Here is a 17,076-nt window from a genome sequence, read left to right on the forward strand (position 1 = left end):
AGCAGCGAACTGGGGCAATTTGTCGGGAAGGATAATCAGACTTCCCGACACGGGTCAAAGATCTACTTCGAACACTCGTCTCTAATTACAAGTATTTTCTTGCATTCCAACAATTCAATTTTTTCAAGAATTCTCAAGTTTCTATCATAATACCCAGTGTTGTCACAATTCAACACTGGGACAATATTTTGCAAGCTTCGCGCCAATCGGGGTTCAAGGGTCGTAAGTATCCCAGAACTACACTCGACCTGATTCTCGTACAACCCGAGATATGTAGGCAACTCAGAGACCGGAGTTCGGTCATAATTTTCTCAAGCTTCCTTTATCCGGGACAAAATATGCTACTGAGTCAACGTCTTTGCCCGACAACTCTTTCATCATTACCGGGCAAAGAGGGACAAGTTGTTGACACCCAATTTTGTCCCGCCTCTCTTCCAAAATACCTATTTATGCTCCTAACATTTTGTGAAAAATTAAAATATATATATATATTATAGTTTACTAATTATTAGCCTCTTATCAATACCGCTGTTGCATTATTCTATCAATTATTATTATTACTATTACCGCATTTATTATTGTTATTATTATTATTATTATTATTATTATTATTATTATTATTATTATTATTATTATTATTATTATTATTATTATAGTTCACAACTTTTATCATTTCAGCATTTTACCAGCTCACGCACGCGCGTCGCATTTATCTTGGCATAATTATTTTTTGTATTAAGCAATATTCTGTCATCCTTGGTATATCATTAATTAAAATGGGTCTTTTATTCAAGTTCAGAAGCCAAACTATTTCTTGCACTCAGTCCGTACTTTTGACTTACCGGACCCCAAATCAAAGTCCGATTAACTCCTAACATTTTTTGGACTAGATCATATTTTTTATCCAAATTTTTAGACCAGTCCATATTTTAATTTACTAGCCATTCTTTTAATACCCGGTCTAAAAAATCGACCCAGTCCACAAATGGACCGGGTCCGACCCATTTTGCGTTCAAAATAAGGAAACCCTTTTAGGGTTTCCCTTCATTCTCCTTCTCACCAGCCGCCTCCCCTCCCCTCTTCTCCTCTCCATCTCCGCCTCTCTTCCTCTCCGCCCTCTTCTCCACCCCCCCCCCCCCCCCCCCCATCGTCGCCTCCACTACACCACCATCTCCCCATCTCCTTCTTTCCTCTCTCCTTCCCTTTTACCCTAAAACCCCGCTGCCATCCCACGCCTCTGTTCCCCACTAATTTTCTCCTCACGTTCTTCCCTCTATCTCCCACGCTGCTCACTGCCGCTCCACTACCACGTTATCCCTGACACCCCACTCGTCTGACACTACACCTCTGACACCACCCCCACGCCGCTCCGTGCCCATACTTCTGACACCCCCGTGCGTCTGTTCCCCTCACGCTCCTCTCTCTCTTCTTCACGCGAAAATCCTGACCATCTACTATAAATAATCGTTTTCCAGTCTATTTGGGGGAGGATTTTGGAATTCAGGAAATCCCCCTAAGAATTAAGCTCTCAGCCGCACAATAACCCTTTTGAAAATTTAAGTCCTTTAGCCTAAAATTCCATAGAAAACGGAAGGTGTTCGTTTTGTTGCTAAATATACTCTAAGCCAAAATTTCGATTTTTATCCATCTCTTTTATTTCTGGGAACTAAGTTTTGAAGTGTTCGAGGGATATCGAGACCTTCGCCTCACTTCGCTGCACCCGAAGAAGGTAAATTTCCTTCCCTTAAATTATTTTCAGCAGTTGTTTGAGTGTTTAAACTACTCATGTGATTCGTTTGGTTGATTATGTTTTAGTTCCTATTTGTGATGGTTTAGTTGTTAAATAAATTCTATTTATACAATTACGCATGTTAGGTATGGCAGTTTGGTTTTAGCTGGTTTAAATGTGTGAGTCTGTTCATGTGCTAATCACAGATTAGATGAATAATTTCCCTTCTTCGCTACCTTGATTTAGTTCTTTATGTCTTGCCTATTTGTTACAGCTTGCTACGTTAAACTTAAAATTGGTCGTTAACCCAGCATATTAGATTAGCTCCCTTAAAATGTCATTCAGGTCAGTGACCATGTTGAGTAAATATGCCAGGTAGATTAATTCGGCTGTTACAATAAGTTGGCCATTCTATAATGAAGATTAGATGTGGAATGGGTTTCAAACAATATATGCAGAATATGTATTAGTCTAGTTAGTCTTTTGTTTGGTAGGTGTAATATTGTGGTTTGAAACAAATAAGTTGAGTATGCTAATAAACCTGTTTCCTACTTGATGGCCTGTGCCATTAAGGTTGGTCATGTCTTGTGCACTATCATAGCTTAAAGTAGTCCTAGACAGACATGATCTTACCTTTTGTTCAATTTGCTTGATCAAGCATACTCCTTAAGTCTATGTCATTACAAATTTATGTCAAAATGTGTTGCGGTCATAAATGCATATTTACCCTGTTAAGAAGCAATTGAATGTCCAATTTTCAAAGATTTCTGGTCGTAATTTCAAACCTGGTTGCTGAATGAGGAAGTGGTTCAAGTTCTGGTCCTTCATTTGTTTAGTGTATAATCTTGTTGTCATTCTTATTAAATCTGTGTCTATGATATGAGTCTAGGTCGATTGTTTGGTATTCCAAATTACATCATGTGTTTAGAAGGATTGTTAAACGCAACTTGTAGCATCTATGAATCTGTCTAGTGTTCTGGGAAAATCATTATACATGTTTGAGGTCCTATTTTGGGTCGAATTTGATGAATACATGTTGTGTTCCCCTTTCTTGGGAGTGCCTTTTGTATGTCTTGGAATGATGTCTTAAACATGTCAATAAGTTGAATTTTCCTGCTGTTCTATGCCCATCATTGTGTCTGTTGCTGTTAATTGTTGGCTGCTATAATACGATGTCAATAATATACTAAGAGAACCACTAGTTTTAAAAGGAATAGATGCTTTCATTTGATGAGAATGTAGTGTTAAGTCTAGCTGCTGCTGTTTCGATATATCTATAACTGAGTTTCTGTGTTTAGCATAATCAGCTGGTTAGAAGGTTTTAATGCACCTACAATTGCTTCAATTCTGTTAAGGCAGTGAGGGAAGCTGGTGACTGTTGCCTCCATATTTACGATACGAGATACTTTGTTGTTCTGTTTGTTTGCCTCTGTAAGCAATTAAATTAAAGTATAGAATTGAGTATTATCATAGGCTATAAAACTGGCAGTTAGTTTGATACTGTGAGGCTGTTTTGTATTGATTAAGGCATGCAATGTTGTAGTTGTCTGAGGGTTCTGCCTATATCTGGGTGCTGTCTCGCTTGTATATTATAATGGGCTGCTGGATCTGTAAAGCTACCTGATGTGTTTTGTTCGACAAAAATACAAGTTTTATGCTGTATGATCATTTCATGTTGAACTTAAACTTGCTTGTGCATTTAAGGACACTATATGAATTGGAATGTTATTGTAATCTTGCATGACGCTTTGTTTCTTTGATCCATGTAGAGGTTGAGATCATTATGTTTCTCTAGCATAACTAAAAAGAATGTCAAAGCATGTTGATGGGGTTTATATTGCTGTGCACTGATCTAGTGGTTTGTTTGTCTTCACTTTGGTTTTTTTGATGATGCCCGCATAGGGTTCTTTATATGTTAAATGACTTAGCATGATTGCTCTTTCCCATTTCTTCTCTTATATGATTGAATGGCAGTAGTATATAGAGGGTATATACTCATTTATACAAAGTATATTCAACTCTGTACATCTATCCTAATATGAATATGATAGTACACCTAGTGTATATTGAAAGCATCATCCCATATAGTTAGTTATACCATTGAGTGTTAATGACGTTAAATCCCTTTCTCTATTCGTTGGACCTTTGTTCAAAATAGGAATATGACTTTGCGGGGCTTAAGTTATTAAGTAACATGGAACAAATCACATGGGTTTCATTTGTTTATTTATCATTGTCTTATTTGGTCTTGAACATTTTCTCTAATTGTCCTATTATTGTGTTATGTGTTAATTCAGTTTGCGCACTTGGTCTCTGTATTTACGTCTTAGTCCTTTATTATATACTAATTCTTTTCCTTTCGTTTTTTTTTTATGCATGACTATCGCATACGAGTCCGAGGGATTCGTTCTTCTCCTGCATCCGCTGTTGGGCTAAAAGCCCAACGCAATCTCCTCGAGTCAGCCCCCATCAGTTCTGTCTGCAGCAAAAAATAGAAAGACATAAGTTTTCTGGGCCAAAGCCCAATGAGCAGCAACAGCCCACAGCAACAACATATAAAATTTATTGGGCCTTAAGATGGACCAGATCCATGGCATTCTTTTCTTTCTCTCTCTTCCTCATTTTTGTTGCTGTATTTTTATTTGCTTTGTATGACTAACCTTATCTTATTTTTATTAACTTTAGATGATTCCTAACGAATTAATAGATTAGTTTTAGTAACGGGTAGTTAGTTTAAGGAAGACTAACAATCAACTCCATAAATTTTATTATCTTATTTTATGTTAAAACTATTTATAACGTCTAATATTTATATTTATTCGGAATGATTGATTCGCAAAATGGCATGACTATATATTTTATCGTTTCAAGACGTCATTAATATGTCACTACAAACTCAAATATATTTTATAGTGAACTCATTCAAGTTGAAACAATCATGCATATTTTTAGTTAAGCGTAATTAATATAACATATTTTGAATTCTATTTATAAGTCTAAATTTTTCTATATTGCTACATTCATATAACGTAATCTATTCAAAGTTCAAAATTGCTAAATCCTTTTTTCAAAAGCTATTTTTTATGGGCAAAGTATCATAATTTCATACAAGTCTTATCTTGAATAGCATTTATTATATTTTTCATATAAAGTCTTAGTAATATTTAAGCTTTATTTTAAATAGCATTTAAAATCTTCTTTTATGCGAGTCATTATATTTTCTACAAGTATTATTTTAAATAGCATTATTTATTGTTTTCATTTAAAGTCTAAGCAATATCTATAAGTCTTATTTTTAAATAGCGTATAAAGTCCTCTTTTTGTGCAAATTATTATTATTATTATTATTATTATTATTTTTTTTTTTTTTTTTCATAAAACTCAACTAACATTACTTTCCTTCAATACCTAAGCAATATTTGTAAGTCATTTTTTAATTCAAACATTATACTGAGTCCTAATTAATTAACCTAAGTTTGGTCGGATAACCGTAAGTTAACGGATTCTAAAGGATGCCTAACCCCTTCCCTTTAGGATAATATAGAGCCCTTACCTAGAATCACACTGGTTGAACAGACTATTAATTGAGGTTTAGTTTTAACTTTCCCTTAGTTAATATTTAGGTGTCCTAATTCACCGTTAAATTAATTAGGTGGCGACTCCTTAAAACAAAACAAAATAAATAGGAATCACAATACGTCATACCCTAAATCAACCCGGTTAAAATGGGGTGTGACACCCACTACCGCCGCTCCTCTTCCCTTTTCCCCACACACGCTCCCCTCCACTCACCGCCTACGCTCCCCCCCCCCCCCCCCCCCCCCCGCTCCTCTCTTTCCCTTTTTCATCATCACCGCCGCACCCCGCTCCTCCACTCACCTCAAATTTCCCTATAAAAAGGGGGGCGGGAACGAAAAAAAAAAGGGGGAGAGAAGAAAACGAATGAACTTAGACAGGAAGATCTGGAAACAAAAATCTCCCCACAAAACACAAGTTTTAATCAACAAAAATAGCCAACAATTACTCTATTTTCCTTTCTTTTTTCGTTTAAAACTTTAGTTACTTTAATCGGGTTCAGGTTTGGATTCTTCGAGTTCGAGTATAGATTCGAGACCCCGACGATCTCAGTTCACTGCACCTGAAAAAGGTGTGTAATTTGCCTTTCATTTATGTTCTTCTTTGATTTGTTTATTTTTATCTTGTTTGAGTAATTATGTGTCAGTTGGTATTAGAGCATGTTAATTAGTGGGTTTAACAAGGGGTTTTGTGTGTAACTTGGTGTATTCTCCTGATGGCAGTACACGGGTATGTTAGTATAATCGAAGACGTTTGCTGGTAATAGTAATGTTCAAACATGTCTTATTTGTGCAAGTGTTGATTTTCTGTTTGAGAGTATGGGAGATATACCAAAATATACCAGATGTATATAGTTCCTGTATACCTTTGAGCTACAAGAATTTGTATATTAGAGTATATATCGGGTATATCATTTATTTGGACTCCGAATTATTAGTTTGTGCGTCATAATGATATTAAGTTGGACCTGGATCTTAATTGTTTGTTTCTTTGGACTGCTCTTTATTAGTTTCTAGATTCTGAATATCGCGTGTATCATTCGAACTCTGTTCTGTTTATTAGAAATCTGTATCATTCAACATGTATGCAAAGTATGACTTCCTGTTACCCTGTTCTGTTTTCATCTCCATATTTGTTAAATATGTCCATTTACACATATGAATATCCTTGTCGAATGCGGCTGTTTTGTGTGAATTGGTATTGAGTTAACTGATCCAGTTTGCTTTCCATGTGGACTGAAGTCATTACAAAGCAACTATATTTTAAAAGGATGAAAATAACAAGTATAAGCTATGCAATTATTTGTGTAAAGAATGTCGGTTAAGTTTCCTTTACTACATTACCTATTAAGCATACAGTTTCAAAATGCCCTCGCCTTATGATTAATTCATTTTGTTTACGTTTTTAATATGACATGAATCGTTTTTTTTTTCTTATAGTTTGAATCCCTCCTTGTCTTTTAATTTTTTTCTGTGTTTGTTTTGTCTTACAACCTATGCTTAGTTAAATATACTTTAGCTAGTTGTTTGTTGATTCATTTACTGTTTATGTGCTTAATATGCCTAGTTAGGTGAAGTTAGTTGTTTATTGGTTTATTTCCTGTTATGCGCTTAATAGGTTTACTGGTGGTAGCTTAATGGGTTTGATTAGTCTATCCTAATTATAGCATTATATCATGTCTGCTTGTTTATTTTCTAGGCCTAATTTCATTATGTGATAGTTCTATACAACTTGGTTTCAGTGACCACATTAGTCTATTTAAATTGGTTTCATGCTCCTCTTGAACTTACAACCATGGCTGAAATGTCATTATTGGTGTCAATTCCTTGATGAGTCTGCTGCGGTGCTTTCTATGTTTGTTTTCCTTTTCTCTAAATAAAGTGGATACATTATTGGTTATATCATTGAGACCCACTTTTGTTTTTTTTTAAAAACTAAAATAAGCTACTGTTATACTTTTTGCAAGTTGTTGTTTTCATTTAAACAAAAACGGATGCTACACTCGAGCTGTTACTCGTGGCCATTACCATGAATTATTACCCTTTGGCTGATGATATGCTCACTGATTGAACGACTATTATGTTCTAGATGTTGTTCTATATTGTTGGCTCGCAACTGTTTGTTGTGGCTGCCCTTCATTAATATCTGCTGTCAAATAGGCCATTGCTGGGCTGTTGTTATGTTTCTCCGAAAAACAAAATACTACCTTTAAAAAGGAAACAAGCTTCTCCCTGCTAGAAATTTTCAATTGGTTCTCTGTTAAAAGCCGTTGTTTTGGCTTCAAATATTATGAGACTAAACATTGTCTGTTGCCCGATGGAATTGATCCCTTTCTTTCACGCTCTGTTTTCATAGTGTTTTCATAACAGCCCTCTCGTTTGGTCTGAAATCTGTTTTTCCCTGGTTTTCTTTTATGTGTTACAAGGTTTGTAATTTTGAAATTGTTCCTCGTCTTTGTCTCAGCTTCCGGATTCTTTTGAATAAAATGAAATGAAGGATAATGTAGTTTGTTTAGTAGTTCGATGTCTTGAAACATGGTCCTTGTGCAATGTTGATGCGCAGACTTGAGATGCTATTAGGCTCTGTTCTGTAGTTGTGATTGAAAGTGCCACTCGTAATTTACTCCTTGCATCGGCCTCCTATTTGGTCCAATCATTCCTAGATGTGGCGTCATTTGTCAAGATACATAGATTAGGCATTTAAATGCAAGTTTTTCTACGATTCTTTCGTGTTTGTGGTTGCTATACTGTTCACGGTACATGGTGTTGCCTCTCATATTACTTTCTTTTGTTTGCATATACAAGTCATATTCAGTCCCGCATATACTTGAGTATGTAAGTTGGTATATCTGATTATATAGGGTATATCATTTCTTACTTGGTTGATTGATAAGCTGCCTTTGTTTAAATTTAGACTCTACTACTATCATATCACTCCCTTGGCTGATTATGTACCCCTTTTATATCTTATATGGCTGTCCGTCGCAAATGTACCATGTGATTATATATATATATATATATATATATATATTGTATATGACCAGTATAATCTACTGATTTGTTGAGTTTAAATTTTACATGTTTAATCTTACGTTGAGTAGATACTAATCCCTTTTTCTTTTGTTTTATGCATGACTATCGCATACGAGTCCAAATGACTCATCATCTCCCGCATTTGGTGTTGGGCCAAAAGCCCAACGTGACTCCTCCTGTGTCAGCCAAATCCGCAGCCAAACGAGACAACAAAAATTCTGGAAAGCCCAATAGACAGAACAGCCTGTAGCAGCAATATAAAGAAATTTACTGGGCTGAAGCCCAGTAACGTGAACAGTTCCAGCAGATGGGCCTTAATAAATGGGCCAAACCCATCTACTCTTTTACCCTCTCTTTTTTTTTTTTTTTTGATATGTAGTTTTATTTACTTTGTGTGACTAACATCTTGTCTTACTTTATTTTCCTAACTTAGATGAACGTTAGCAAATTAGCGAAGTTTAATAATGGGTAGTTAATTCCACACATTCATATTCACTTCTAGTTATGTTCTAAACTATTTACGGTATCTATAACATTTATTCGAGTAATTGATTTTCAAATAGCATGTCTACATATTTTTTGGTTAAAGGAATCATTTTTTTTCTTTTCATTCTTACCATCTTAAGAATTTCAAAACGTCACTAACATACAAAATAAGAATCCGATTAGACTTTATAAACATTTTCAAGATTTATTCAATTACACATTTTTTTAGTTGAATATGGTTAAGTAAGAATTAATAAAAAGAGAAAGAAACTCACTCCTTTTATTTTACATCCCATTTATATATATATATATATATATATATATATATATATATATATATATATATATATATATATATATATATATATATATATAAAAGCAAGTCTAGATTTTTACATTACACTACTCATACAATATCACCTTTACCTAAAATTCGTGTTCGTTGAATCTCCTCTACAAGTATTATTTTAAATAACACCATTATACTTTCGTTTAAAGCTTTAATAACTTGTATAAGTCATATTTTTAAATAGCATTGGAAATACTCTTTTGTATAAATTTATTACCTTCTACAAATCCTGTTTTTCAAACAATATTCCCATATATCTATTTGTAACTTTAGTTATATTTGTAAAACTATTTTCTTTTTATAATACCATATTTACACTTAGCCTAACTAATCATAAGTCCGGTCGGTTAACCATTGTTAATGGGTCTTAAAGGGTGTCTAATACCTTCCCTTTAGACTAATTGAACCCTTACCTAGAATCATTTGGTTTCGTAGACTTTAAAATAAAAATCAACTTAGGATAATCACTTTAATTAACCTTTAGGTGTCCTAATTCACCATAAATAATTAGGTGGCGACTCCTTAAAAATAAACCAAAAATAGGAATCACCAATATGTCGTACTTCTAATTTAACTCCGGTTAAAATGGGGTATGACAAGTATTCCATTGTGTATTTAAGGTACAAGAGGCTCTTGTAAAAGCTAAGGAAGTCGATATAATTGTTTGATCGTTGCTTTAGGGATTGTAACTTCTTGGTGTTTTTCTTTGAGCTTTAGAGGCACTAAAGCTCCAAGGTTAAACATATTCTTGAATTTCACATTTTTGTTAGTTGAAGTATTTTGAATATCTTAAGCTTGGGTAAAACTTGTCTTTACTTTAATCTGCTATCCTATTCGGTTGTTGCTAGTTAAATTCTTATTTGCTATGTTTAATTGAGTATGAATACTTTGAGTCACTCGGCAACTTTGAATATCATTTGGTATCATGTGGAATGTTTTTGTAAGACGAACTAACTCGCCCACATATATGGATTGCTTGAGCACTATTGCATTCTCGTTGGAACTTTGTCCTTCTTGTGATAGTTACTTTGTCCCTTATATTGGCATGCCCCTTGAGATTATTCGGATCTTGTCCCATCTTGACTTTGGATTCACATTTCATCTTAATTATGGATCTTGGTCCATCTTAAGTATGAATGGGGAAGCCACTTTCAACATGGTTCTTGATTCTCTTGATTATTGGGTGACGACCCTACTTGATTTGGGACTCCGGTCCTTCTTGTTATTCGATTATGCTTTGATGTTACTGCATGATGTATGTGTTAGGTGAAATTAACCAAATGGTGAACTTTCTTGGATTTGCTTTGGAAAGCTTCTTGATATTTGAGATTTTGAATATTGATATCTTGAACTATTTTAATATTTGATATTTTATTTTCTTGAAGGATTGTACCTTCATTTATTTCTTGATGGTGATTTTGACAAGCTTATTCCTAGAATTTATTCTTGTACTCCTTACATTATATTTTCATATTAAGTTTATGTGCCACTAAGCTTTATGCTTAGCAATAGTTTGTTAATATCGTAGGTAATGTTTCGAAAGAGACTTGAGGATGGCCATTTGAAGTAGACTCTTTGGATGCTTAGATGAAGATCACATTTGCATGAGCACGTTCATTTTGTATACTTTTGGGGACTTGTACGTGATCCATGTGATACACTTAGATGTGCACTTTTGAATGAAATTTGGGTCATTATGCTAATATTTTGTAACTTGGTTTTGATGAATGACTTGACTATTTTGGGAGTATCCATGCCCAAGTCTTGTAATATATTAAATTCAGTACTTGTGTTGAACTTGGGAACTTAACTAGTTTGTATTTGAGATTGAGAGTTGAATTTCGTGCTTGGTATATATGAGCCTTGGATGTTGTAGCATGAAAAATATTTCTCTACTACGTGTTTGATGAATTCTAAAGTGTTGATTTAAATCAAAATAGGTGTTGTCCATTTTTTTATGATTGGATATTTCTATTTTGTTTTAGGAGGTTTCTTTTAGATCCTACTATGTTGAGAGGTCGTATTTGGAAATTTGTTCACATGATAAAGTCATTGTTTTAAATTTATTTGTTCTACATTTTGTGGTACGCTCGAATACATATGTATTTATTATTTTGTTCTATTCGTGAACATGTTGTCAAATAAATTTTATCCTTAAATTTAGTTATTAGTCTATTTTGCAAAACAAAAAAAAAAAGTTTCGGGACGATTATTGAAATTAGTTAGTATGGATTAATTCGTTAAGTAGCATCCTCCCTAGGGGTTGCTACAAGTTTTAACACCCTAAATTTATTATTGACATTTAAATAATCTTGCTCTTGTAGTAAATACTTTTTATTATTTTTCTTGAGTTTAAAATTTTAGTTTTTGTTTGGAAAAAAAAATTAGACCTGTCATATTTTATTTGATCTTGGACCCATTTGATAAAAAGGGGCCACTACCTTCTACCTAAAAGACGACCCATTTGATAAAAAGGGGCTACTACCTTCTACCTAAAAGACGAGAAGGTAGTAGTCCCTTTTTATCAAATGGGTCCAAGATCAAATAAAATATGACAAGTCTAATTTTTTTTCCAAACAAAAACTAAAATTTTAAATTCAAGAAAAATAATAAAAAGTATTTACTACAAGAGCAAGATTATTTAAATGTCAATAATAAATTTAGGGTGTTACATAAGAGGTGTTGGATGGGTTCCAATTAGCTGAGCATAAAGGGCAATGACTGGACATCCGGATTTGCATAGTAAAATGTGGAGTATGTCCCCATTATGATGTGAAGGAATAGAAGGGTATTCTCATTTTAAGGTAAGATAAAGAGAATTGGCAGACTAATTAGTAGTGAAGATGCCATCGACACAAGGGTTCCAATAGAAGATGCCCTAGATTCAGGGGCAGAGTTAGAAGGTCAGAGACGGTTCGATCGAATTCAGTAGCTTTAATCAAAATTTTGCATATATTGAGAAATTAAATTCACTAAATTCTGCAGGTATAAAAATTGAATTCAGAACTCAGTTACTAATGTCTTATGTCACTATTCTAGAATTTAAAACCATAATTAAAGTTCAAATCTTAGTTCCACCTATGATTAGATCTCATGTATGTATGTTCTAGATTCTAAGTTTAATCAATAGAGGTAAATAAAAGAAATGCTGTGATGGAATACATACAAGGATAAATTTTTCACTGAATTGGAGAGAGGTCCCTGATTGGGCAAGATCAAATTATCCTACCGCAGATTAATGTTAACTGTCCATTATCAACATTCCAAGCTTTCCTAAATTTGCAAAGATAACCAGCCTTCAAAATATCTTTTTCAAGTGTAAGAATCAGAGTATTAAGGACATAACTAGTACAAAAACACACGTTCTCTATGCACTCAATCTTGGGATGCATAAGAATTTTTATTAGTTATAACATTTTATTTTAAATAATTTAATTTGGACCTTAAAATCATGAATCCGCCATTAGACTATTGGAACCACCAAGCATGTCAGTTAAACATCACGATGTGACCTGCCATTCAAACTTTGAACTTAGATACAAATAAAAATACAACTAACACTTTGGTCATATATGCTATTTCTAGCTGACCTCCCTTTCTCTCTCTCTCCATTTTTTATTTATTACTTCTTTGAAGGCTGGTGTGATAGCAAATACTATCTGAAACTTCTAGAAATTGTCTATAAGTTAGTATTATAATTAATTTGCTTAACGTACAGTATAATATGTTATCCTGTACGATGGATTCTTCACATAACATCAAAATTTTCATCCCATATGAATTACATCTAGAAATACAAGGGTTAGAACGTGTAACTCTTAGTGTTGATTCAAACATTGAATCTCATAACTTCTAAATAGTATAATATGTTATCTTGTGCGATGAATATCCTTCACATAACATTAGAATTTTCGTCCCATATGAATTACGTCTATACGAGGGTTAGGACGTGTAAATCTCAGTGTTGATTCAAACATTGAATTTCATAACTTCTAAAAATAGTATACTTATGTTATCTTGTGTAATGGATTCTTCACACAACATCAAAATTTTCGTCCCATATAAATTAGTCTAGACATACGGTTAGGACGTGTAAATTTCAGTGTTGATTCAAACATTGAATCTCATAACTTCAAAGAATAGTTGTACATTCATAAAAAAGATTATGTATCAACATTTGTTTATAATTGACATACTCAATTTCTAAGAGACAGACTCTTTTTATAAGAAAATTATTGTTATGGAAAAAATTATTTGATTCCCCAATCAATAATAATGTTCCTTTTCAAGCAAAGCTAGTGTTCTGCGATTTCGCCAGGGCTGGGCAGAGTGGTTATCACCATCGCACTGAGTTGAACAAGAAAGTCTACAGACTGGGCAAGGCTGGCCTGGAGTCTCATTCTGCCACAACTGAGTTTGACAGGACTGAGAAGGAGATCACACCAATGGGTGGATTCGCTCACTATGGTGTTGTGAAAGAAGACTTTGTGTTGATTAAGGGCTGCTGTGTTGGACCAAAGAAGCGTGTTGTGACTTTGAGACAATCATTGTTGAATCAGTGTTCTGCGATTATTCTAGAAGCTCTTGATCGAATAAATAACTTCGATACAGTAAAGTATATAATGTCAGTTCAAAAGCGTAACTTACCATTGCTAGTGCAAGTAACTATTGTCTTTTAAACAGAAAAGGGCCATATATACACGTAATATTGGAAAAGGGCCAAATATATCCTTACTTTGGGTTTAAATATACCCCTGCCGTTATACTATTGGTTCAAATTACCTCTCATCCGTTAAAGTTGTCCACCTTAGACATCCTATCCTACATGGCAATGACATTTAATGAGGTTAATGCCACGTGGCATTACCACCTCATCATCCTTAACTCATTTTACTCCTCCCCTCTTCCACCACTAAAATTTTCACCCCCTCCACCACCATTGCCGTCGTTACCGCCATATTATCCTGCAATCCACCTCCAATCCCACCATTTTCATGGGGAATTTAGCGTCAATGTCCTAACCAGATCATATGTTAGGCTGTTAGAGCCAAGTACTTCTCCACATATAGATATGTCTTAAGTGAAGCAGCTAAGGTAAGGGAATTTTCCACATAAACATATTAATTGAAAGAGAAAAATGTAACAAGCAGAAAATGCCGAATACCAATTATATTATAAACAATAAGTCAAAGACCCCTTCTTCTTTTTTCTCAAGAACTTAAAAACCCCACTTTAATTACCGTATTCAGGGCCAAAATAAGAAACTAAAATATTAAAAATAACAGGGCGAGGAGAATTACCATATCTAGCCCAAAGCTGAGGCTCGATAGAAGTAGCCTCACGAATCAAAATGGCAATCTGGATTATGGGTCTTGAGATCTCTGTAGTTCTTCTCAACAAACGACCTGTTGAATATTAAACAAATTATTATTGGAGAAAATCAATTAGAAAATGAAGAAAAAATATAAAAGCGAAGAACCTAGTGGCAGCACTTTGAGGTGGTGTAATTACCTTGTTGGGATCGGATGTGGGATTGAAGGATAATATGGCGATAATGGTGGCAATGGTGGTGGAGGGGTGACAATTTTAGTGGTGGAAGAGAGGAGGAGTAAAATGGGTCAGGGGTGATGGGGTGGCAATATCACGTGGCATTCACCTCATCAAATGTCATTGTCATGTAGCATAGGATATCCAAGGTGGAAGATTTTAACGGAGGAGGGTATATTAAAACGTAACGATGGAGTATATTTGGATTAAAAGTATAACGAAAGATATATTTGATCCTTTCTCAATAATACAGGGGTATATTTGGCCCTTTTCCGTCTTTTAAATGATTTAAGGCAAAAATGATATTTAGGATTGAAGTCCGAGAGTAGATGAAGTAAAAAAAAGAATTTAATTTAAGGTTCTTTGCTCACGTAACTTAATTATGTATAGGAACGAAAGTGATACCTCATGACATTAAGGGGTCGTTTGGTTGATAGTCGAAATTATTTTGGGATTAATTTATTTCATCTATTGGGATTATTTTATACCATCTAAAATATGGTATAAAATAATCTCTAATTTCAGTATAAGTGGGATAAGAAGGTATAAGTTGGGAAATCCCAGCACTAATTTTTGTACCATGTTTGGTACAAGATATAAATTTATCCTCCCAGGATAAATTTATACCTTCTACCAAATGACCCGTAATAGATAAATAAAGTGGATAATAAAGCCAATAATGATACCTAGTTATTTGGACTTTGAAAAGATCTAGAGATGTTCTTGAAAGATATCACAAAAAATCATTTGTTTTTGGATGACTAATAATAATACTTTTAAGAAGAGCTTCTAGAAAACATCTTCATTTGGATTAAATATTCTTTTCAATTGTAGAAAACTATAGCTCGAATTTCTTAACCTTCAGATTATTAATTTTATCTATGCTATATTGTGAAAAAGAATCCAAAACAATCAATAATGGTAAGAATGAACAGGTGAAAATCAAAGGGGAAGAGAAACTAAAATAGGTATTAATTAAAGTGATAACAAACATTTTAGAATATTTGGGTTATTGGAGAATTGATTTTCTTTTGGTTTGATTTTAAAATTTCTGTTTTACGCATGCAAAAAAATTTTAAAAAAATTGCATTTTTGTTTTGTTAAATAAAGAAAATATACCCTTTATTTTCTAATAATTTTTCGATTGACTTTTATATTTATTCTTATACCTAGCCTGCCTTCATTCCATGGATCAATTATATATAGCCTATAGGTGCTCATTATATTGAAATTTGTCACAATATTTAAAACTGGTTCGGTTTAACAACTTAATAAACAGTCTTTTTTATATTTCGATGATACCTATATATATAATCATTTACTATAATATAATGCCCACAAGCAATCAGACACATCTGCTCAATCTTGGAATTTTGAAAAGTCAGTCCATGCTTCTCGATCTTGGTCCCTTTTATCAGGAAAGCTTTGGATATTGATAGTTTTTACCGTTAATATCATTTCATCTGTTTAATAGTCTGTCTCAAAATTACCTATGAGGAGTCAAGTAAGAAAATGATTACAAAGTTAATTCCTGTTTGAGATTGCAAAGCTAGTTTAGTGAATATTAATTAGACTACAATCAAAGATTTTAAATAAGCATACGAATTTAGGTTTATAATATTTCTAAGAAGGAATATATATGAATACTGTTGAAATATTATAAAGGCAGAAGGTTTGCGTCACTAGTATCTTTCAACCAGGTACACCTGGTAATCCTATTTACCAAGATTGTGACCGAATGTAAGAAATCACCCTAATATTTTTTTTCTCCATTAGAATTTGAACCACCTTATAATTGTCAACCCACTTTATTGTCTATTGGGTCACACTCAGTGTTTTAAAAGGCGGGGCGTTTTACGTCTGTTTCAGTGAAGGCGTAAGGCGGGGTATTTTAATGTTTCAATTCTTTTTTAAAACATTTGAGTAATTACATGTTGACTTTTGAGAATTTGGGCATTATATTAAGGACTTATTTAACAAATTTCGTTTTAGTTCGAAGAAGTTTTCTGGGCTTACGCCCCAACAAAAAAAACTCGCCCCAAACGCCCCGGCGTACGCCCCGTATTGCTGGCGTACGCCTTTGGAGACTTTCGCCTCGACCCATCGCCCCGGGGCATTTTTGGTACGCCCCGCCCCAGGGCTCGCCTCAAAAACGCCTTTTAAAACACTGGTCACACTCTTATGGGCAATATCTCCCTCCGGATCAAAAAAGAGTCCACTTAACTATTTGCACGCCCCTTAAGAAAATACTAAATCCTAGACAAAAATAGGTAATTTGACTAAACTACCCCTAATTAAATATGCATTGAGATTTGATCATATAACACTTAATAGGAGCAGATATGGAAAAACAGGGT

At 34.0% G+C, this 17,076-nt stretch overlaps 1 long non-coding RNA gene across 1 annotated transcript; it reads left to right on the forward strand.

Annotated features, from left to right (window-relative positions):
• Positions 1–5,473: 5,473 nt before the first annotated feature.
• On the forward strand, positions 5,474–11,015 carry LOC132621981 (uncharacterized). Its single transcript, XR_009575780.1, has 2 exons — positions 5,474–5,876; positions 10,701–11,015. It is a non-coding gene; the product is annotated as an uncharacterized LOC132621981 (long non-coding RNA).
• The last annotated feature ends 6,061 nt before the right edge of the window (positions 11,016–17,076 follow it).

Source organism: Lycium barbarum, chromosome 12 (assembly GCF_019175385.1).
Source record: "Lycium barbarum isolate Lr01 chromosome 12, ASM1917538v2, whole genome shotgun sequence".
NCBI classification, from domain to species: Eukaryota; Viridiplantae; Streptophyta; class Magnoliopsida; order Solanales; family Solanaceae; genus Lycium; species Lycium barbarum.